Source organism: Ascaphus truei, chromosome 1, assembly GCF_040206685.1.
Source record: "Ascaphus truei isolate aAscTru1 chromosome 1, aAscTru1.hap1, whole genome shotgun sequence".
Lineage (NCBI taxonomy): Eukaryota > Metazoa > Chordata > Amphibia > Anura > Ascaphidae > Ascaphus > Ascaphus truei.
The window spans coordinates 486,242,293-486,248,292 of NC_134483.1; positions in this window are offsets into that span (position 1 = coordinate 486,242,293).

The following is a 6,000-nucleotide window of genomic DNA, read 5'->3' on the forward strand; positions in this document are numbered from 1 at the left end:
CAGACCCCCACACACACTGACTTACCCCCCCAGACCCCCGCACACACTGACTGACCCCCCCAGACCCCCACACACACTGACTGACCACCCCAGACCCCCACACACACTGACTGACCACCCCAGACCCCCACACACACTGACTGAACCCCCCAGACCCCCACACACACTGACTGAACCCCCCAGACCCCCACACACACTGACTGAACCCCCCAGACCCCCACACACACTGACAGACCCCCACACACACTGCCTGACCCCCCCAGACCCCCACACACACACTGCCTGACCCCCCCCAGACCCCCACACACACTGCCTGACCCCCCCAGACCCCCACACACACTGACCCCCCCAGAGCCCCACACACACTGACTGACCCCCCCAGACCCCCACACACACTCACAGTCACACGCACACTCAGTCACACACACTCAGTCACACTCACACGCACACTCAGTCACACGTACACTCAGTCACACTCACAGTCACACGCACACTCAGTCACACTCAGTCACACGCACACTCAGTCACACTCACAGTCAGACGCACACTCAGTCACACTCACAGTCAGACGCACACACACAGTCAAACGCACACGCTCAGTCACACGCACACTCTCAGTCAAATGCACACGCTCAGTCACACGCACACTCTCAGTCACACGCACACTCAGTCACACGCACACTCTCAGTCACACGCACACTCTCAGTCACACGCACACTCTCAGTCACACGCACACTCTCAGTCACACGCACACTCAGTCACACGCACACTCTCAGTCACACGCACACTCTCAGTCACACGCACACTCTCAGTCACACGCACACTGTCACACGCGGAATTCACACTTAGTGCAAATAGCTAATACAGGGGATGTGTGCCGAGCACGCGCATTCTAAGTCAAATTTATTTGCGTTTTGTCATTGAGATTGTATTTTGATTTTTAATTAAAACATCACCAACACCAACACAAATACAATTTCTGTGACAAAAGTCAAAGAAGTTTCACTTACTATGCGCGTGCACAGCACACACAGCTTTTTTTTCCTTCCTTTTCCCTACCCCATCTTTCCCCATTACCCTGCTCCATTTCTCCTCTTCAGTCAATTTCCTATACCTGGAGTATGATTCCAAATAGCAGTCTATCTTTATTGTTTACCATTTGAATGTTTAGGTTACATGCATTAAGATATGCTTTACCTATATTAATAGATCAGAGACTACATGTTTAACAAGGGAATCATAGGAACAAGGATGTTGATATATTTGTAATGTTGCAAGCAGCTTGTTAAAGTACCTTCATGTAAACTGATTAGCCATAGTTAAAGTCATTTGTGGTTAATATGTATTTAACCATATATACAGGCTATCATTCGAATGATATTATTATACTCACTTGCATGACAATGTTATATGCATTTTCCCATGAAGGGGTTAATTATTGTTACCCGTTTTTCGCGGGCTTTTTACCTTAAATGTTCAGGCAACACCACGTCTCCCCACTCCGAGACGAAGCCCTATACCAGAGGGTGAAACGCGTAGAGGGGGAGATCGTGGTGTAGCCCTAGTGTTGCTATGTGCCAATAAAGTTTTTTGCATTCATCCGGGGCCTCGTGGAGTTTGTCATGCGCAGTTGCGCCCGTAACTCATCCAATTCATCTACATCTATTGAAGGCAGCACGCGGGAGCTGGAGGATAGAGGTTAGCAGGACCCAGACCGGAGTGGAGATAAAGGTAAGAGTTATTACTGTATTGCCTCTCCACTTACTCCGGTCATTCTAGGGTCATTCACAGCTTCCTCACACCCAGCCCACATGACTACATTGACACCGTTTGGTGCATTGCTTGATAACTGAAGCGCAGGACAGGCTTTTTTTCTTTGGGCATACTGTATTATGGCATTGTGTACTGTATAGCTACTCCATATTTGACTACAGTATGCAGTTAGTACTGTCAAACTGTTCTATACTGGAACTACTGTATACTGTGACTACTGTTAAATACTTTGTAACCAGATGGCTGGTGCTGCTCTCTCTGGAAAGAAAAAAACTGAGCAGTTAGGTGCATACTGTATTATGGCATTGTGTACTGTATAGCTACTCCATATTGGACTACAGTATGCAGTTAGTACTGTCAAACTAGTCTATACTGGAACTACTGTATACTCTGACTACCAGGAAAGAAAAAATCTGTGCCATACTTACCTGTATCATACTGTACTTACAATACTACAGTACAGTACTATACCATACTACCTTCCTGATGCTTGCCCATTACGCGCGATCACAATGGGCAACACATTCGCAATATGGTCAATATATTTATTGCATCGTTCCACGGTGAGTACATCATTCCAAAAACTCAGTATGCCTTGCGCCAACTCATCCATTTTGGAGGGTTTCACGACTTTTCGGATATGGTCCTTCGGCTGATGCCAGACCATTTCGATAGGATTGAAGTCTGGCGATCTGTCATTGGAGGGGGAAAAAAAGGACAATTAGTTTAAGAGATACAGTACACAGTAAAAACAGTGGGAAAAATGAGACACGGTTACGCACTTACTCCGCTGGCATCTTCACCCAGTTGATACCGCGCTCAAGGATATGCGCTGTTGATGCGGTGTGCTTCAGATCGTTGTCCTGGTAGAAACGGTGACCATCCGGGAACTCACGTGTGATGTATTCCACAATCTCAAGCACAATTTTCTCTTGGAAGAAAGCTTTATTCATGATTCCTATAATAAGAAAAGAAAAGTGCTCAAAAAACTGCACACTAGTACAGTACAGTGTGTAAGGCACAAGCGTGTGACATACATTTTACTGTACCTTCAAAGATGACGATGCATCCAGGTCCACGCCTAGAGATTGCACCCACACATACATCTTCACTGGGTGTTTTGGACGCGGCTTAATATATACTGTATGCAACCTTTTTTGTGGAATGCAAAGGTGGCAAATCTCTCCAGCGAAACAGTAGACTCGTTAGTGAAGATGCAATCCTGGAATGTTTCTCCACTGTCGATTCATGCCTGGGCCTGGACCACTCTCTTGATTTTGTTAACGTCCCTTATCATAGGGTACGCTCTGTAATGACAAGGAATAAATAATTTTAGAGGTACAGTACAGTTTCTTAAACAACACTTTTATCTCCTGTACTGTCCAGTACTAACCTCACACGTCCATATTTCCATCCAATTCTGCGTCTCATCTTCTTTATGCTGGTCTCGGATATAGTGAGATTGTGATTTTGCTGCAGAATGTATTTGACCCTTAATGCACTCTTCTCATCATTCTCTTCACTTATTTTGTCGACCAGAAGTGTTGTCTCCCTACAATGTACAGAAAAACAACAATCCGGTAAGTAACAGTGCAGTAGGCCACAAGCACAGCACATCATTTGCAGTAAAAATAGTATACAATGAGATAGAGCTACACAATATATAGTTATATTAATATGCAGCAATATACTGTACAGAATAGATATACTGTAGTTATATAAATATACCGAAATAACTATAAAATTAGATAGATCTACACAATATATAGTTCTATTAATATGCAGCAATATACAGTACACAATAGATATACTGTAGTTATATAAATATACCGAAATAACTATAAAATTCGATAGATCTACACAATATATAGTTCTATTAATATGCAGCAATATACACAATAGATATACTGTAGTTATATGAATATACCGACATAACTATAAAATTAGATAGATCTACACAATATATAGTTCTATTAATATGCAGCAATATACAGTACAAAATAGATACACTGTAGTTATATAAATATACAGAAATAACTATAAAATTAGATAGATCTACACAATATATAGTTCTATTAATATGCAGCAATAAACAGTACACAATAGATATACTGTAGTTATATAAATATACCGAAATAACTATAAAATTAGATTGATCTACACAATATATAGTTCTAATAAGATGCAGCAATATAAACAATAATAGATATACTATATTACATAGTTATATAAATATACTTACGCGTTAGTTACCGTTGGTGTCCTCGTGCGTTTTCTGGTTTTTCTGTGTGCATGATAGCACTTAGTGGTTGATGGCACAAGAGGCCAGAAGCAGCTAACCAGCGTTGGATATCTGCAATTCGGTGTCCGCTCGTGTACATCTCCTTAATTCTCATGCTGAGATCCTTTGAAATCTTTTTAACAGGCATTGCTGCGAGTAGAAAGAAATACAAACACAAGAATGTATATTCGATGTTTAGTCGATGTGTATTCAATGTGCAGTGAATCCACAAAATGGATGGTGTGTTTATACGTTAATGACTCACGTTGGAGTATGCCCACTTTCAACACCTGTACTTCATCGTCATGCATAAAAGGTTACACACTTTACATAGTCCACCATTCGAGGATCTTTATCTGAACTTGCCCTTGTCCAGATACTGCATTGTGCCATCTGCTTCCATGGATCAACCCTGATTCTATGGACGCAGGAACCCACTCGCTTCTGCCGTGCCTGTCATGCAGAAAAAGCGAAAGGCGGAAAAAGCGAAAGGCGGCGGCGTCGTCAGCCGTTTACAAGCCAAGGCCAAAGCGACAGGCTCAGGCTAATAAAGAAAACCTTCTGCTGACCCCAAAGGCTAAGGGCTTTAAAACACGTAAGCCTTATTATGTCAAGAAGAAATTCGGTGATGTACACACAACGCAAAACAAATGGCAGCCAACCCATCGAACCCGCAGGCCACTTCCTCGTTTATGCTTCGACGACTCTGCCGCCGCTCTCACGGAAATCTACAGCCCATCTTCTCCACTTCTCATCCACGACGCTGCTGTCGCTCTCCCGGAAACCCACAGGCCATCTTCGCCACTGTTCTTCGACGACGCTGCCGTTGGTGCCCCTGAAATCCACGGGTCACTTTCTCCGTTACGCTTAGACGACTCTGCCGCGTCTCATCTCCTGGAAATCCACAGGTCACCTCATCCATCCTTCTTCGACGACGCTGCCGCTTCCCTCCATGGAACCCCCATCTCATCCTCCGTAGCACCCATCCACCAAGATGTCCACAGCACCCCATGCACAAGAAGCAGCTCGTTAGACCGCATGCTGAATGGGTTAAGTGTGGAAATCCCCGGGAACTCTACTATGCTGGTAAAGATAGATCTGCTTCTGGAGACCATGCTAAGTATGGATCAATGGATGCAGAAGATGGATCAACGGATTGAGAAGATAGAGACTGACATAGCGGGGATACATAATTTGCTCGGTGTTCATGCCCCTGTATCCTCGAAGCCGGAGCAGGAAGATGGCATGGATGTGATGAATGGGACCTTCGACCGCCTTCCAATACCAAGCGCCCCCCTCCACCAGAAGAATTTGTGTACATGTATGCCGTTGAAGAGGAGGATAACATGACAACCCCGTCAAGACCACGCCAGGAGACAACACGGCGACCAAGACAGGAGGAAAGCTTCCTCCCAGACAACCTACCCTCACCCGCCGCCACAAGTACACCCGCTCACAGAAGAACACTCGCTTCCAGAACCCAACCTACATACGCTTGCATCGATATGGTGCCCGACATCATCCTGCGCGAGCTGCCACTGGCACTCAGGGAGAAGTATAGGGTGAGGAGTGCTGGTTTACCCCAGAAGTATGCCATGTTCATTTTTAAGCACCACGTGTCCTTCTTGGTGTACTGCGGGTGGGTCTACAAAGTGAACTACGAAGGAAATCGCGAAAAAAGGGCGCTTCCTGAAAATTTAAGGAGGACTTTTGTGGAGGAATTGCGGCGCTATTTTTCAATAACAGATAATGAAAATCGTTCGAGACTCCATTAATGGCATTTTGCGCCATACAAGGCATCGGCCCTGGAAGGACAATCTGGTGGGTATCGAATTTGCGTTACTGTTCAACTGTTGTTTATTTTTTGTAAATGTTTCTGTAAATGTTTTGACTTGCTGTACTTTAATAAAGGAGATGTTGCGTGTTTTAACTTGTATTAATAAAGA